The 19,202-nt window shown below is 43.0% G+C and overlaps 1 protein-coding gene across 2 annotated transcripts in view; it reads right to left on the reverse strand.

Annotated features, from left to right (window-relative positions):
- castor2 (cytosolic arginine sensor for mTORC1 subunit 2) overlaps positions 1-19,202 on the reverse strand; it is a 200,348-nt gene that overhangs the window by 49,132 nt on the left and 132,014 nt on the right. The window lies entirely within an intron of this gene.

Genomic DNA, 19,202 nt, shown 5'->3' on the forward strand with positions numbered 1-19,202 from the left:
CCTCAATACTGAGTATCAGTGTCAACTGTGTGCTCAGAAACCTGGAGTAGGGCTTGAAACCTTCAGCTTGGAGATGACTGCTAAATGAGCTAAATGGAGACTTCACACTCAAAAACAGTGTGAAGCATTTTGTCTCAGGTTTGGGTGACCCAGAATTAGCTTCAAGGACAGCCTGGATTCACAACCCCCGTTGCTTCAGAACATCAGGGTCCCTTCCATCCTTGATGTCGGTGGAATGCTGGGCGCCAGGGAGACCATGAATGGCCACTCTGATTCGAGATAAAAAGCAGTTAAAAAAAAAGATGTCAGGCCGTAGATTTATCAATTCTTGTTTTGAATGTGTGAAAAGGAGTACATTGCTGCTCTTTTAAGAAGTTAGCTGCAGCTTCAGCATCTCTCTAACATATGGGAAAATAATCTTTTGCCAAAAATATACTGACAGATCACAAATCCTGTTCAAAATCAGTGACTAAATAATTCCCTAATACATCACTGAGTTATCTGGTCGACAAAGATACGAGGGGTGCTTTTATTCTGAAATAAAAGTCCTTGCTGGCTCACCAGATTAGTCATCACTTATTTTGAACATTAAAACTTCAGGTTGCCATGTATTAAAAGGTTTTCACCATGACGACTGAGACGAGAGCAGTGACGAGCACCAATCAAAAGATGATTCACAAAATGCAGGAGCTTCATCTTCAGACAATTAAAAAGGCAGGAAAGGTTAACACAGGTTCATTTTAAATCGACAAATGGATACTGTAATTAAGTGACATGCCCCAAATCCACCCCTGGCTAAATTTAGACCAAGATGTGACAAGGCCAAAATAATTCCCCATCTTCATTTTTTGTTCTGTGAATCACAGTGAAATGAAAATGTTAAAAATCAGCAAATGCTGCGCTTCACACCCCCCAGGCAAAGGTGGCCACGGTGTGAGGTTTTGCTCATGGTAAGTGCTTCACTACATCACCAACATGTGTGGATTTTCCATCTAAAAATTACATATTTTAAAAATCTTCCTTGCCCCTCAAGATGGGCATGGAGAGAGCTGGCAGGCAGCCAGATCGAAAATCTCCCCCTGCCTATTCTCAATACCTTCAGGCAACAAGAACTTCCATTTTGCCCTATATTCTTGCAACCTTTGGATTAATGTCCCTACCTTCTATCCAGCACCTTGATGATACCACCACCCAGCCGGCTTCCATTAGTTTCACCAAGAATTCCACGCTATTGTGTTCTACCATTCAATGGAGCGTGGCAAAAAAGAACACTGTGATAATATCCAGCATTCCACTCTCTCCCCATCAATCATACTTACACCACACAAACAGTTTTCCAAAGAAATTTTCTTTTTTTACTTTTAACTACTTCCCTGCAACTTCTGAAGCTAGGATGCCAGGAATGGTAACTGCTCTGGCTCATGGTAACTAGCTGTCGTCAACATTTCTGCAGCAATATATTTATTGTTCAATGGAAATGTAGTGCACAGGCTGAAAGAAAACCATCGGCAAACCTGATCAACTGGAGGAATCTAGGCCTCAACGAGTTGTCATGAAATCATTTTTATTTTTATGTGTTTTTTAAGCTGCCACCTGTGGAAACTGTAACATTCAGGGCACAGGATGTTCACATATTTATTACAATTGATCCTGCTCAGTAACAAAGCCGGGACCCTCTTGGAGTGTTTTGATAGATTACTCAGATCAGTTCAAGGGTCAGTGAAGAGCACTTCGAGGGTCAGTCAGGTTTTTGTCAGAGAGAATCAGGAGCAGCTAAAGTACTGCTGTCAGCACTGAGGAGCTGGGTTGACAGACTCCAAGTACTGATGACTTGGGAGAAGCCCTGGAGAGGGGAAAAGGCAGGGGAAGGTCGGTGACTACTTGCTGTGGGCCTTTGGGGCAAAGGTAGCCCTTTGGAGCAGTGGTGTTCTGCTTAGCATGGCTGAAGAGCTGGAGTTGTGCTTTTGAATCGGCGGTGGAGGGCAGGCTCGGGAATCCAGGGGGACGTAGTCTCAGGAGACGAGATTGAAACCCTGGGAGGTGAGCAGTCATTGAGGCAGTCCAATTCAGAGCAACATTTGGAGGGAATTCTGAGGCTAAATCTTCAAAAGGGAGAGAGAATTTTAACAAGATCGTGTAACCCACAGTGAACACTGATGTCTGAGTAGATTGCTGAGAAATCCATGGGATCTGTCTTGGTCGCATTTGCTATTTAATGTGTAGTGTGGAAGTGGAATCTTGTGGCTTTATCCTCTTAGAAGTATCTGGCAACTCAAACTTTGTCTACTTTAAACAAAATGTTACTGGTCCCTAACCAGATCGTACCAAAAAGTTGGGGTGCTGGTCCAGGATCATAACAAAGGCATCAATTCAAAAGACAAGACGGATAAAAATCCATGCCTCTTTCAGCACATCCCTGCCATAAGTCTGCCGGAGATCCCCTGTCAACTTCTGTTTCTGGTCCCAGCTTTACCTCTGATTACACAAAACATGGTTCTCCATGTGGGGGAGAGGTGTAGCTCCCAGGATAGAGGTGTCCTTCTTCCTGGCTTGATGGAATTATGCTGTGCCATTATGTCCTGTGCAAGGAGGCTACTGGTCTACCAACTGGTGGAAGTGGGGCCAAGCTGGAGGTCCAGGTTAGCTTGTGGCATAGGCCCTGAAGACATAAAAGGTCTTTGTGGTTTTTTTCAGCTTCCTTACACAAGAAGACTTTTAGGCCGTCTACAACATTTTCTGGAATGGGGTTGGTTGAGGGGAATAGCAGGCACTTGCTGCTACATGATGCAATCTTTCCCCAAGGGCAATCTTCAGATGAAGTACAATTAGAGGGCAGGGATAATCAGACGGTGCAGATAGAAATTGGCACACATTAAAGTTGTATATTCTGTCTTCATTCTTACATTATAAATTCCCATATCCACAATTTTAATGGAAGCGGACCATATAAACATGTCACACTGTAACTATGCCCTTCCACAATTAGTGGCATCACAGCACCCTCACTGGTCAGTGGTGTCATTACAGCATGACATGTTTACATATATAGCTTCCATTGTAACTGCATACATTAGAATTTATTCCAGGGAAATTTCTCCTCTGCTTCTCTTCTCTTCATTCTTTTTGCTTCCCTCTACATCTCTTTATTTTTCCCTCTCAGTTGGGATGTCGCTCAGTCTCACCTGTGAGTCAGAAAACAATGGGATCAAGTTCCACTTCAGAGACATGAGCACATATTCTAGTGCACTCCACTGTACACAGGCACTCCAGTGCAATACTGAGAGGGTTATGTGCTGAAATGTTACCCAAGCCCTGTGTGCTCTCTCAGGAGGTTTGAAAAGATCCCATATTGCTATTCCAAAGGGATGTTCTCCCCAGTGTCCCTCAACCAACTCACTAAAACAAATTGTCTGGGTCATTATTACATTTCTATTTGTGGGACCTTGCTGTGCGCAAATTGGGTGCTAAGGGGAGGTAGAGAAGAAGAGCAATAGTAATAGGGGACTCTATAGTCAGGGAAACAGATAGGTGCTACTGTGGCCGTCAACGTGACTCCAGGATGGTGTGTTGCCTCCCTGCTGCCAGATTCCGGGATGTCACAGAACGGCTGCAGGGCATCCTGAAGGGGGAGGGTAATAAGGCAGAGATCATGGTACATGTTGGTACCAATGACATAGGTACAAAGAGGGATGAAGTCTTGTATCAAGAATTCAGGGAGTTAGGCAGTAGACTAAAAAGCAGGACCTCTTGGGTTGTAATCTCTGGATTACTCCCAATGCCACGTGCTAGCGAGTACAGAAATAGGGGAATAGCGCAGATGAATATGTGGCTTAAGAATTGGTGCAGGAGGGAGGGTTTTAGATTCCTGGATCACTGAGACCATTTCTGGGGAAGGTGAGACCTGTACGAGCGGGAAGGTCAACATCTGAACCAGAGCGGGACTAACATCCTTGCGGGTGGGTTTGTTAATGCTGTCGGGAGGAGTTTAAACTAATTCGGCAGGGGGAGGGGACACAGAATGTTAGCAGAATAGGGACGGTAAAACAATCAAGTCAGAGGGAGTACAGCTGCATTAAGTTTCAAGGGAGCAAAGCAAGGCTGGATGGCCTCTACATTAATGCCAGGAGTATTACAGGTAAAACGGATGAGTTAAGGGTGAGGATTGCCTTGTGGAATTGTGATATAGTAGTCATCAGAAAGACCTGGTTGAGGGAGGGGCAGGATTGGCAGCTCAACATTCCGGGATATAGAATCTTCAGCGAGACAGGGGAGGGGGTAAGAGTAGAGAAGGCATTTCATTATTAGCAAAGGAGTTAGTTACTGCAGTAAGGAGAGCTGATACCTTGGAGGGGGCATCGAATGAAGCTTTGTGGGTAGAGCTTAGGAATAAAAAAGGGGCAGCCACATCGTTGGGTGTTTATTATAGACACCCAGATAGTCAGCGGGAAATTGAGGAGCAAATATGTGCATAATTTGTGGAGGTGTGTAAAAACAATAACAATAGGGTAATTATATTAGATGATTTCAACTTTCCCAACATTAATTGGGATAGACATAGTGTTAAGGGCTTGGATGGAGTGGTTTTCTTGAAATGTGTACAGGAGAACTTTTTAGGTCAATATGTGGAGGGTCCAACAAGGGATGGTGCAGTGCTGGACCTAATTCTGGGGAATGAAGCCAGACAGGGGAGCATTTTAGTGACAGCGACCACAACATGGTACAATTTAAGCTTGTTATGGACAAAGAGTTAGACAAGTTGCAAAAAATGTTTTGGATTGGGGGAGAGTGGATTTTAGTAAAATAAGGCAGGATCTGGCCAAGGTAGACTGGCACGAGCTACTTGTGGGGAAATCTACAGAAGAGCAGTAGGGTGAGTTCAAAAAGGAAATGGGGAGGGTACAAGCTCAACATGTTCCCTCTAGGGTGATGGGAAGGAGTAACAAGCCTAGAGAGCCATGGATGACCAAAGATATTCAGGATATGATGAGAAGAAAAAGAGAGGCACTTAGCAGATTCAAGGGAAGCAAATCAGCTGAGGCATTAGTGGAATACAGAAGGTGCAGGGTGGAGCTTAAGAAAGCAATTTGGAGAGCAAAGAGGGGATATGAGAAAGATCTGGCTGGTAAAAGTAGGGAAAATCCCAAGATAGTCTATGTATATCAATGGGAAGAGGACAACCAGGGAAAGAGCAGGGCCCATTAGGGACCAAGGGGGCAATCTATGGGTGGAGCTGGAGGACATCGGTAGAGTGTTGAACGAATACTTCACATCCGTCTTCATCCAAGAGAATGAGGATGAAGGTATGGAACTTGGGGAGAGAGACTGCGAGGTTCTTGAGCAAATTGATATAGGGAGTGACACAGTATTGGAGGTATTGGCAGGCTTAAAAGTGGACAGATCTCCAGGTCCAGATGATTTGTGTCCCAGACTGCTGAGGGAGGCGAGGGAGGAGATCGCAGGGGCTCTGACCCAAATTTTTAATTCTTCTCTGGCCACGGGGGAGGTGCCAGAGGACTGGAGAACAGCTAATGTGGTTCCGCTATTTAAGAAGAGCCGTAGAGATAAGCTAGGGAACTACAGACCAATGAGTCTCAGGTCAGTGGTAGGGAAACTATTAGAGAAAATTCTGAAGGAGAAATCTATGACCACTTGGAGAGGCAAGATTTGATCAGGAATAGTCAGCATGGCTTTGTCAGAGGGAGGTCATGTCTAACAAATTTGAGTGAATTTTTTGAGGAGCTGACCAGGTGTGTAGATGAGGATAGTGCAGTTGATGTAGTTTTTATGGACTTTAGCAAAGCCTTTGACATGGTCCCACATAGGAGAATTATAAAGAAGGCAAAGGCACATGGGATACAGCGTAATTTGATAAGATGGATTCAAAATTGGCTTAGTTGTAGGAGACAGGGAGTGATGACAGAAGGCTGCTTTAGTGATTGGAAGCCAGTGTCCAATGGCATACCACAGGGATCTGTGCTCGGTCCCCTATTATTCGTCATTTTTATAAACAACATAGATGACTATGTGGGGGGTAGGATTAATAAGTTTGCGGATGACACAAAGATTGGCCGGGTGGTTAGCAGTGAGGTTGAGTGTCTTGAGCTACAGGAAGATATAGACGGGATGGTCAAATGGGCAGATAAGTGTCAAATAGAATTTAACCCTGAAAAGTGTGAGGTGATACACTTCGGAAGGAGTAATTTGACAAGGAAGTATTTAATGAACGGCATGACACTAGGAAGTTCTGAGGAACAAAGGGACCTTGGCGTGTGTGTTCATAGATCTCTGACGGCGGAGGGGCATGTTAGCAGGATGGTGAAAAAGGCATGTGGGACACTTGCTTTTATTAATCGAGACATAGAATACAAAAATAGGGAGGTCATGTTGGAGTTGTATAAAACCTTGGTGAGGCCACAGCTGGAGTACTGTGTGCAGTTCTGGTCACCACATTATAGGAAGGATGTGATTGCACTGGAGGGGGTGCAGAGGAGATTCACCTGGATGTTGCCTGGGATGAAACATTTAAGTTATGAAGAAAGGTTGGGTAGACTTGGGTTGTTTTCGTTGGAGCAGAGAAGACTGAGAGGTGACCTGATCAAAGTGTACAAGATTATGAGGGGCATGGACAGGGTGGATAGGGAGCAGCTGTTCCCCTTAGTTGAAGGGTCAGTCACGAGGGGACACAAGTTCAAGGTGAGAGGCAGGAGGATTAGGGGGGATGTGAGGAAAAACTTTTTTACCCAGAGGGTGGTGACGGTCTGGAATGCGCTGCCTGGAGGGTGGTAGAAGCGGATTGCCTCACATTCTTTAAAAAGTACCTGGATGAGCACTTGGCACGTCATAACATTCAAGGCTATCGGCCAAGTGCTGGTAAATGGGATTAGGTAGGTAGGTCAGGTGTTTATCATGTGTCGGTGCAGGCTCGATGAGCCGAAGGGCCTCTTCTGCACTGTGTGGTTCTGTGTATTTACCATATGCCAAAAGTACTTCATCAGCTGTAAAGCTGTAACGTTATCATGACGTTCTGAGGTTATGAAAGGTGCTATATGTTTACAAGCAATAGGGGAGATGGTGGTGTAGGGGTAGTGTCACTGGACTAGTAAGCTGGAAGCTCAGGCCAATGCTCTGTTGATATGGGTTCAACCACAACAACTGGTGGAATTTAAATTTGATTAACTATTTGAAAGCTGGTCTTAGTAATGGTGCCATGAGGCTATTGTTAATGGTCATTAAAAACCCATCTGGCTCAGTGATGCTCTTTAGGAAAGGAAATCTGCTATCTTTACCTGGTCTGGCATATGTATAACTCCAAACTCACAGCAATCTAGCTGACTCTTAACTGCCCTCTAAAATGCCACTAAGTTGTACCAAACTGTAACAGATACAAAATGAACTGCAGCAATTCCAGAAGGTGGCTCACCACCAGCTTCTCAAGGGCATTTAGAGATTGGCAACAAATACTGGCCTTGCCAGCGATACCCACATCCCATGAAAGTATAAAATACAACCTTCTTCTTAAAATACTCACTCTTGTACTTTACCCATGTGTTATTTTTAGACAGGCTTCAATCCACTGAAAATAAACAGATTAATACCTGAATACTAATAGCATGCCCAAGAATGTATTCCGAGCACGCTAAGGGCTCATATGTGAACAACGGTGATCTAAAGTTTAACTCTCTAAAGACAACATGGATGCATGAGTTATCAAAATGAAATAGTGCAGGAATTGAACGCATACAACATTCAGGAGCAGAGGGTATAGTTTTCTATTATACAGGAAAATATAAAATTATAATATACAGCAGTCCATGTCCAAATGCAGCAAGACCTGGACAATACCCAGGGCATGGGCTGATAAGTGGGAAGTAACTTTCGCACCACACAAGTGGCAGGCAATGACCATCTCCAACAAGAGAGAATCTAACTATCACCCTTGACATTCAATGATACTACCATCACTGAACCCCCCACTATCAACATCCTGGGGATTACCATTGACCAGAAACCGAACTGGACTAGCCATATAAATACTGTGACTATAAGAGGCCAGGAATCCTGTGATGAGTAACTCACTTCCTGATCCCTTAAAGCCTGTCCACCACCTATAAGGCATAAGTGAGGAGTGTGATGGAATACTCCCCACTTGCCTGGATGAATGCAGCTCCAACAATAGTCAAGAAGCACAATACCATCCAGGACAAAGCAGCCCACTTGATTGGCACCCCATTCACATTCACTCTCTCCACCGCCGACACATAGTGGCAGCATTGTGTACCATCTACAAGATGCACTGCAGGAACTCGTCAAGCCCTCTTAGCAAATCTATGACCGCTGCCACCTAGAAGGACAAGGGCAGCAGACACATGGAAACACCACCACCTGGAAATTCCCCTCCAAGTCACTCACCATCCTGACTTGGAAATATATCACCATTCCTTCACTATCAGTAGGTCAAAACTTCCTTCCTAACAGCACTATGGGTGTACCTACACCACATGGATTGCAGTGGTTCAAGAAGACAGCTCACTACCAACATCTCAAGGGCAATTAGGGATGGGCAATAAATGCTGGCCTAGCCAGCGACACCCACACCCCATGAATGAATTTAAAAAGTGCATTGCATTGGCCAGATCCGTAGAAATGATGAAAGAAATTTTCATTCAACCAGTATAATGTTTTCACTCTCAAGATAACTGGTTAATCCTTATAAACAATTTAAGTCCTTGCATAAGCCTTCTGGAATAATATTCTCCTGTTCTGTAATTAAAGATTTGAAAACAAGAAACAGCAGGAAGGACCAGTTAATGCAGCATGTTGGTAAAACACAAGCATCCTAGTGCAAACTCTTCATGCATTCCCATTTTTATGCCAGTATGAAAGCAGCTCCCACTGGGTATAAAGGTCATGCTGGCATTAATGATTGTAGTGCAAATTTTGCCAGCATAATAAAATGTACTTGCTGGCTTCCAGTTTCCAAGTTTCAAAACATTGGTGCTGGGTATGATGAGGGAAAAATAAACAGATACAAGTCAAAATGGATAAAGAATCATGCAGGTCACAAACTGGACTCACGAGTGAATTCTTGCTATGTGCTCCAGGTGGATGAGACCATGCACTGGCAATGTTAATTTGTAAAATGAACCACTGGAAATGGATAAGTACAAGAGCAACTACAAAACCTTGTTGCGGTTGAATGACAGCCCAAATTGGAAAAAACGACCCATAGCACCAGGAAGAGGAGAGTTGGTGCGTGCAGGTATGGGTGACCCAAGGTCTTCAGGAGACTTTTAAAAGTGGGGAAAGCTGGTGGCAAGGTTTTGGCAAAGGAGTTCCAGTGTATTGTGGCATGAAGTCAAGGTGCTACCACCAACAAGGGAGGTGGGAGATGGGCAGAGAGAGAAGGAAAGAGAAGTTCAAAATGACCCAAAATGGGAACTATAGAAATTTGCATTTCTATAGTGCCCATTTTGGGTCATTTTGAACTTTTTGCCAAATCAGTGGCCTCATGAATTCAGTGATCCCTTGCCTCATTTTCAGTTTTGGGTAGCAGTCCAGCAAGTTGCTGAAGGCTGAATGAGTGCTCGAGGAATGCTCAACGAACTGGCGGGGATGGGACACGTGACTGGTCCCTGGTTCAACTGAGTAGAAGTAGACAGTAAAGGTGGAGTGGGGGAGGGGGAGGGCGTGCGGAGAGGGGACAGGGAGGGAGACCTGGAAGCTGGGGAAAGACCATTTTATTTTTTGATTAATAAATCTCTCAAGGCATCCTGGATTGGCCTTCGGCGGCCCTTTCAAATGGGAAAATTAAACAATAAAATAATAAAGAAACACATACAGCAATAAACATTTAGAATGAAGGAAGTTAGTGAGAGATGGGGCTGCTCTCACAGCTTTCTACCTTATTGAATAAATTACTGTTCCTTAAAATTTTCAGGAGGGAAGTACTGTCAAAAGTACTGGTTTTGGAGTTGATGGTTTGATTTAACTGAAGTGCTATGATAGCCAAGATACAAAAAACAAACATTGAAGGGCTATGTGTGGACTTTGACAAGCTCTGAGAAACAACTGAGCTGCAACAAAACATCTTAAAGAGCATCTATAATAGAGAAAGGCTAATAATAACCCTCACATTAATTAATGATTTCCTCTTGAGCTCCTCTTGCAGACCAACCTAGATAGATCATTCAAAGCTGGACTATAACATGCCATCTTGTTAGATGAAGCAAAAAGAGCAAACCTCTTCAAAATCAGAGTTATGGAAACACCATGGAAAGAGTAATGATGATAACGTTCTGTGCTATGGATTCTATAGTGGGGGTAGAATGAAAACCAATCATTTTACAGCAGTGAGCTTGTTGACATCATGTGCCATTGTAGCATAAAAACATAAGAAATAGGAGCAGGAGTAGTCCATTCAGCACTTTGAGCCCATTCCGCCATTCAGTGAGATCATGACTGGTCTTCTACTTCAACACCATTTTCCTGCACTATCCCAGTATCCCTTAATGATTTTAATATGTAGAATTCTATCGATCCAGTCTTGAACATACTCAACGACAGCCTCTCAGGCAGAGAAATCCAAAGGTTCACCATCCTCTGAGTGAAGAAGTTTCTCCTCATATCAGTCCAAAATGGTCTGCCCTTATTCTGAGACTGTGTCCCCTGCTTCTAGACCACGCAGCCAGGGGAAACATCCTTCCTGCAGTGACCCTCTTGAATCCTGTAAGAATTTTGCATGTTTGAATGAGATCACCTCTCGTTCTTCTAAACTCCAGCGAATAAAGGCCTAGTCTGTTTAACCGTTCCTCATAGGGCAATCCCTCCATCCCAGGAATTAATTTAATGAACCTTCATTTCACTCCTTCTATGGCAAGTAAGGAGGCCAAACTGCACAATAGTCCAGATGCGGTCTCACCAATATAATTGCAGAAAGACAGCTTTACTCCTTTACTCAAATCTTCTTGCAATAAAGGCCAACATACATTTGCTTTCTTCATTGCTTGCTGTACCTCCATGTTAACTTTCAGTGACTCATGAACAAGTACACCCAAGTCCTTTTGAAGTTCAACACTTACTAGCCTCTCACCATTTAAAAAATACTCTGCCTTTCTGATTTTCCTACCAAAGTGGATATCCTCACATTTCTCCACATTGTATCCCATCTGCCAAAGTTTTGCTCACTTGCCTAACCAGGAAATCCAACATGTTAAGAGGCTGATGAATTATTTTGAACAGTACTTTTATAAAATGCTGTCAAACTATAACAACACACCTTAAAGCCTGGCTAAAGAACTGAAGCAATCGCCAAATCTATCACATCTGGGTTCAGCAATAATAGTTGCAGCAATTCCTCATCTAAGGATAGTGCTGGTGGGCAAGAGACATACATTCCATGTACATGCACTGATGTCATTAGATGTCTACATAAATAGGGTGGATTCAGAAATTTAATAGAAGCTAGTCAGGTCTGTAGATAATAAAATAGAGCTCAGACAAGTCTGATGAAGCAGCAACACCATTGTAGAAGGGTCTAGCTAAAACCTCCAAGTGGGCAAAACAACTGCAAATAAAATCCAATGCAACTAATTACAGGATATTAAAGTTATTACACCTAACATTAGTAAGTGGGTCACTACATTTGTTCTCAAATGCTGGCAATACTGATTATGCCTGTAGATGGCACTATGATAGGGGTTTCCAAAGTTATCTAAAGTTATTAACACACTGTAAACACAAGGGCAGTGCATGTATACAGCAGTGAAGTCTTCTTCCTTGCTGCAACTCACAAGGACTGTTGTCAGATTAGTATTGGCGTCAGCAGGTGACATATGTTCCTGTTTTAAATTTTTTGGCTTGAAATAACGTTTTGGAAGCAATATTAGTGGCCCTGAACAATCCAATGCTTTACAATATTTAGCAACTTTTGTAAGCACCCCTCCGTGAATATAGACGGTGAACTTGAGGAGAGAGCAATGGGTGTGTCACTGTGCATGGGCCAGGATGGACAATGAGCTGGCAATAAAGGCCATTTTCTTCTCTTCCTCAACTATTATTAGCGATGCGGTTGTCAGTTGTGGCTCAGTTGGCAGCTCTCTCGTCTCTGAGTCACAAGGTTTCGGGTTTAAGTCCCATTCCAGGGTTGAGCAAAAAATCAAGGCAGACATTCCAGTGCAGTAGTGGGGGAGTACTGCACTGTTGGGAGTGCTGTCCTTCAGATGAGATGTTAAACTGAAGTCCCCTCTGCCTGCTTGGGTGGATAAAAAAATACCATGGCTCTATTTCAGACAGGAGCTGGGGAGTTATCCCTGGTGTCCTGATCAATATTTAGCCCTCAATCAACATCACAAAACTAGATTATCTGGTCTTTATCACAGTGCTGTTTCTGGGAGTTTGCTATGCACAACATTACAACACTTCAAAAGTACCTCACTGGCTGAAAGTGCTTTGCAACATCTGGTAGTCATGGAAAGCGCAATGTAAGTGCAAGTGTTTTTTCCCAGATAAACGAGCCATATCAGCTTGGATGGCACATCCTAACATGGAACTCTTTCAGGGATTCTCAACACCACACGATGGCGGGTATGAAGCCCGGGGGTTCAGGGTCTTGCAGCTACTCCAAAAGCAATGTCCAGGCTAGAGTGAACACCAGGAAGATTGACTTAAGCAGCACACTCCCCAGCACTGTTAGAAATCATCCAGCAGCAGAAAGCCAGCTTTCAAATCCACCGCTTCCTCCCAAGGCCGTTTTGTACGTCAGCTCTCCTAACACTCCCAGTAGTTATGACTGCCATTGCTTTAATTGTCAAACGTGCCCATCTTTCTTGTTTGCTGATGTCACGAATTAACTAACTGTTCAGATAAAGTACTTCATTTCATCCTGATTATTATTCTTGCTGACAGAGCTGACGCAGAGGCCTTATCAATTTTGGAAGTAGACCTGGCATCAAATTCCTCTTTAAATGAAAGTAAGGAGAAACCCATGTTGGTCCTTGGCTAATAAGCTGGAGAAGTAATCTCAGAAACTGCAGCTTCCAATCCATCCAGTTCTGCAGTTCCATTCGTGGATCATGAATTTCAGCCACTTCAAGTTCCTTTAATTGTGGCTAAAGTGATTTCCTTACCAACAGATTATAAAATTTTCAGCATCGTGATTTCGTATAGTATTAGGTTAATCCTTGAAACATTTCTTCCTTTTGTGCAGTGTGCTTCTTTAGGTCAGGGCTGTCTGTGCTGGGAATGGAATACTTCCCCATCCTTCACCCTGCAACAATGCCAAGGTAAGGCCCATCCAACAAAGTGCCTGGTAACACACTTCATTCCCAATCCCAGTTGCAGTACAATGTACCACAGTCATACAATACAACCAACTATCAAGAGTTGGGTGTGACAAGTCATCCACTGAGTAGTACTGCTATATAATCATGAGTAACAATAACTGCAAGGTTCCTGTCCTATATGTTTGCATGTTCCTTTCTATCCAGTCAATTACAATATCCCTTTCCTGTCTTATCCACCTCTGCGCTCTAATCTATTCACTCTCACTCTCCATGAAAGCTTCAGTGCCATGGGAAGGTTGCAGTTAACACAGGCTCACCTCTCAGTACCAACCCAAGGTGTAAGGAAAGGCAGGTATTTTACAGGAGCAGGCATTTTACAGAGGCAGATTGAACGGAGAATGACAAGGAGGTAGAAATATGCACAGAACATTAGATAAAGCAGGTTCAGAAAGTGTAACAGCTAGCAAAATGACTGCAAAGTGACAAGTGACATGAAAGTAAGCAATAGATTGGAAATAAAATCAGAAAATGCTGAAAATGCTCAGCAGGTCTGGCAGTATCTGTGGAGAGAGAAGAAGAGTTCACGTTTCAGGCCTGTGACCTATCATCAGGATTGGGAAAAATTAGAAATGCAATAGGTTTTGCATGTGTGAAAATGGAGAAGATGGGAAGAACAATGGGGAAGGTCTGTGATAGGGCAGAGGGCAGAGGGCAATTGGATTAAAGAACAAAATGTTTCATGGCGCAATGCCAGAGTGGTAATGGGACATGTGAAGAAACAAAAGATATGTCTAGAGGAGGTGTGAATGGCAAGATCCTGGATAGCAAAGGAAAGGAAAGAGAAACAAGAGAAAACCCCAAACCAGCAAATAAAAACAAGGCAAAATAGAGGCAGAGGTTATGATCTAAAATTGTTTAACTCAATATTGAGTCTAGAAGGCTGTAGTGCCCTGTCAAAAGATTCATGGGGGAAATCCAGAAGTAGGAGGCACATTTTCAAATTAAGGGCTGGCCCATTTAAGAGAGACTGGATGAGGAATTTCTTCTTTCAGAAGCTTGTTAATCTTTGGAATTCCCAACTCCAGTGAGTGGCAGAAACTGGGTCATTGAAGATATTCAAGGCTGAGTTAGACAGATTTTTTATCTATAAAGGAGTCGAGGGTTATGAGGGGCAGGCAGGAAAGTGGAGCTGAGGCCACGATCAAATCAGCCCAGGTCATACTGAATGGCGGAGCAGGCTAGAGAGGCCAAATGGCCTACTCCTGTTCCTATTTCTTATGTTCTAATGTTCTTAAGAGTAGGTGCTATTCTTCAAGCCTATGTTGATGGCAGCTCCTCCTGCCATTCACACCTCCTCTAGACACATCTTTTGAAATAGTCAGCATCATCAACAACGCAATGTTATCACCTTGATTATTACATCATTAATTCAAAACAAAGACAAATGGTAACATTAAAACCAAAAATATTCTCCATTGTGATACAGACCTTAAATCTTCAGTGCAGTGCTCAATACTGGCTACTGGAATTATCACTCTTAACACTGAGATTGTGAAATTAAGCTGCTGAATTCAGGGTGTTCATTAGGGATAGGGTTGACTATGATAAAATACAAGCATGAGATGATCCTGTTTATTTGACTGGGGATGGTGGACAGAGACAGAAACAGTCACAGACAGGTAAAGCAACAAGGTCTTGTCAATATTTTTGTAAACTGAGTAAACCAGGAGAAAAGCCAAGGCTACAAGGTACAAGTCCACCAAAAATTGAAAAAGTGAGAGGGAAGTAAATGTGAATTCACAAATAGCAGTTAGATGACATCAAGCTTCAGTTTTAAAAGCAGGCATTGCAGGACAAGGAGAAGACTTAGCTTCATGGTCTGAAGATCCTTGGAGAAAGCCAAGCTAAGAGTAGGAGAGTTTTGAATTTAACACCAAGGATACAGTGAGGAGGGCAAACATGCTATATAGTAGATTTAGAGATTGAGAGCAAAAGAGGAAGACCCACAACACAATGTCCATAGAAGTTATCGATACAATAAAGAAAAGTAATCAAAGTTACGAGAGGGAGAAACCTTGGAGGTTAGATGTGATTGAAGGGTCAACTCTCTGATAATAAGTTCTTCTGGTCTCTTATGTAGGTTAGTCTGAATCAGATCAGGAGTTAAAACCTTTGGTGGTAATGACAGTGGTGTTACTGTTCAGTGTGGGGCTGCAGTTAAGTAACCAGATTACCTCCAGAAAGTCTCAAAGCATAAGGTGAATGAGGTCCAGTGGAGGGAAGTGGTATCATTGATGGGGAAAGTGCATTAAAAGACAGAAGAGTTAATTCTTAAATTAGCCAACAACATCCAAAACTTAACACAGCTATAGTAATTAATGGGTGGGTTTCTGTTTTTGTATAGTAATTAATGGGTTGATGAAAGAGTGACCATGGACAAAACAGCAGGGCTGGGGCTGGAGACCTGTCACTGGAGCTCCAACAATCGTTAAGTGATGATGATGATGATGATGATGATGATGGTGTGTAGATTATTCCTTTTCTGCTTCAGCTGAGTTTATACGAGGAGCAAGAGTGAAAAAAGCATGTTCTAATGCACTGTAACACATTTAACATCACGTTGTTCACTTCAACTAGTGAAGTAATATGATCAAGATTTGTTCTAGATACTTAGCACTTTGTAAGCAGGGGAGCTTTCTCTAGTGACAAAAGTGCTCACATTTCCAAATCATTCAAGGCTCCTTCTTGGGGAAAATTAAGCATCCTTCAATCAGTCAGGGAAAACAGAAACACGATGGCTGCCACGAGACAAAACCTGGCTTCATAATCCTTTAATATAAGATTGTCAAAATAGTAAGGAAATAGGATTTGAGCACAGAAGCTTTGGTATCAATTTCATACCTTAAGTCTGATAAGTACTTGGAACATTTTTCTACGTGAAAGGCTCTATATAAATGCAGCATTTTGTTGTGGTAAGATTTACTTTCCCATTTTTCATAACAATCGAAAAGTAGAAAATAGAAAAGTGACATTATTTCATATAGCAACAGTGTTTTACCACTGGAGAATTGTATGTAACTCTTTAAATATTAGAATCCAGGTCTGTGAACTTAAAGGGTTAATGTCACTGACGTCAGTCATTAGTTTCCTGTGAATTGGAACTTTCTTAGCAAAAGAAGAAGCCACTTGACACAATTTGCTGTCTTATAAAGTGTCAATGAGGCAGATTCTCCTGAGAATATCCACACTACCGACACTAAAAATAAATGAGACCTTTCACTGAAGTTGATGGGATTCGCAAGTGAGAGTGACTGTGTCGTGCTGGTATAAAAAATCTTTCACAGAGGTGTAAATGACAACAGGAACAGCTCTCGTTCTGCAGCCTGCACAGCTCATCGAATCACACACAAAGATTCACCCAAACATAGCCCTCTTTCCTGAGCTTTATTGTGCACTAATAGCTTCATCTGATGTAAAGCATTTACTAAACTGAGAACAAACAACCTGTGCAGCTTTGAATTAGATTGTTTTTAATGAAAATTTAAAGGAAAGCTGTCACCTTGGCCGAATTTGTGGGCCAGCCCCTCCTGGAATTGCCAAGGAGATGCCTGCACCAGAATATGCATACTATCTCTGCTTGGATAAAACAGCAATTTGCATTTTTATAGCTCCTTCAATGTAGTGAAACATCCCAAGATTAAACTGTATCTCTGCTAGCCACTCACTCCCGGTATAAGATTTGTGAGCAGAGGCAGGGGGTGTGGGGAGGAAGGTAGGGAGAATAATAAATGAATAATAATAGTAAATGCTGTTGAAATAAGTACTGTGTTAAAATAGCAGCTAGAGGCTTGTCATACAACTGTGTTAAGCATTTGTCCTTTTATCTTGTTCACTGTGCACATTATGGAGCACACATTAGTCTTGGAGCATACAGGCTGTGTAAAGGTGGGGAGATGGTGGTATAGTGGGTAATGTCACTAAGCTAGTAATCCAGAGGCCCAGGCTAATCATCTGGGGACATGGGTTCAATTCCCATCATAGCAAATGGTGGAATTTAAATTCAATTAACATATCTGGGAATTGACAGCTTTCATCAATTATTGTAAATGGTTCACTAATGCCCCTTAGGGAATGAAATTTGCTACCCTTACCTATATGTGACCCAAAGCAATTAACTCTTAACTTCCCTCTAAAATGGCCTAGCAAGCCACTTAGTACAGGGATTATTAGGGATGAGAAACCAAATGTTGGCCTTGTCAGTAACACCTGCATCCCATGAAAGAATGAAGGGAAAAAAAGTGAACAAATCAGATTCCAGTGTGCTGCCACATACAAGAGGAGGTGCACAGGACAAACTTCATTTAGGCATCAACTCGGATGTGCACTTCCTGAAATAACAGCACTTACAATCCTGAGAGACCAGCAAGACAAGAAGTGTTATTTTATGATTTCCTTCCTCTCTCCATGCTCACTGTTACACAGGCTTAATATGATTCTAACCCCCGCTCCACAATCTTCTATCCCCCTCTCCTGAAGACACCAGCTCATATTCAGACAGATATTCTGTGGATGTCAGCTTTTGTCGATTAACAAGTTGCTGTCTTTGCTTGTAAGTCTAGACCATGACTGTCAACAGCCTATTCGACTGTAAGGCAATCATAACCTGTGCGCAGTCCTGTCCTTGCTTGCGTCATTCTTGAGGGGTTACTGCAGGGCAATCAGGATTGAGGATTCTTCATTTTTTTTAACCCATTCTTATCCTGGTGGTGCTCGGGCCAATTTTATAACTTACAAGTCGCTCTCCCATGGGAGCAGCAAATGGGCAGTCCAAACCAATACGGTCTAAAGCAGTGTTAGAGGGCAGGGAATAGTTGGAGTGGGGAGGGAACAGAAAGCAGGAAGTAAGGATACGGGGATGGAAATATGGAGACGGAGAATTGGAAGGGTGGGAAGGGAAGGAGAATGGAGGTGAGGGGAGAGGTTTGAGGATATCACTGTTTCAGTGCGTAGGAGGGGGGTTGCACTGTGAGGCTGGGCACCTAACTCAGTGGAGGCCAGGTAGGTGGGTGATGCAAGTAACAGCTCATTGCCCAAGTTTCTAACTCAGTCAGGATTGGAAACTAGCATTGGAAAGCGCTCACTTGGGGAGCGGAGGGTGGGTAACAGAGACACTTGAGACGCTGGTTAGTATCTCTGAGTGGGAGGGGTGAATATAGTAACATAAGAAATAGGAGCAATAGGCCATTCGGCCCCTCGGGCCTCCTCTACCAGTCAATAAGATCATGGCTGATCCAATTGTGGCCTTAACTCCACTTTTCTGCCTGTCCTCCAAAGCTCCTGACTTGTCAATCAAAAATCTGTCTAACTCAGTCTTGAATATATTCATTGACCCAGCCTCCAATGCTCTCTGAGGGAGAAAATTGCATACGACCCTCCGAGAGAAGAAATTCCTCCTCATCTTTGGCTTAAATGGGGTCACCCTCAGAACCTTACGGGCAAAATTTTTACCCCATTGGGCGGGCACGGTGGGCGAGCCTTAGAGCGGCCACACAAAGCTGCATCAGGCAGCTGAAGATTTCTAACATTAAAAATAAAGAATTCAAAAATAAGAAAAACATGTCCCCTCAGGTGACTCTGTCACATGAGCAGGGACATGTTAAAAATGAGTTTTAAAATTTTTAATTTATTTTTTAATCACTGTTTGAAACCTCATCCCGTCCGTGAATGAGGTTTTGTTAAAAATGCAAAGGCCGCCTGGCCTATTCACCCGCCCACCAACCAAATGGTTGGATGGGCAGCGAAAAATTTGATTTAATTAATTGATTAAAGGCCTTAATAAGCCTCTTAATTGTCAGTGGGCGTGCTACCACCTCTTGTGTGCACCCACTGAGGAAGATAGCGTGAGAGTGTGCGATGATGTTG

Source organism: Carcharodon carcharias, chromosome 10 (genome assembly GCF_017639515.1).
Source record: "Carcharodon carcharias isolate sCarCar2 chromosome 10, sCarCar2.pri, whole genome shotgun sequence".
Lineage (NCBI taxonomy): Eukaryota > Metazoa > Chordata > Chondrichthyes > Lamniformes > Lamnidae > Carcharodon > Carcharodon carcharias.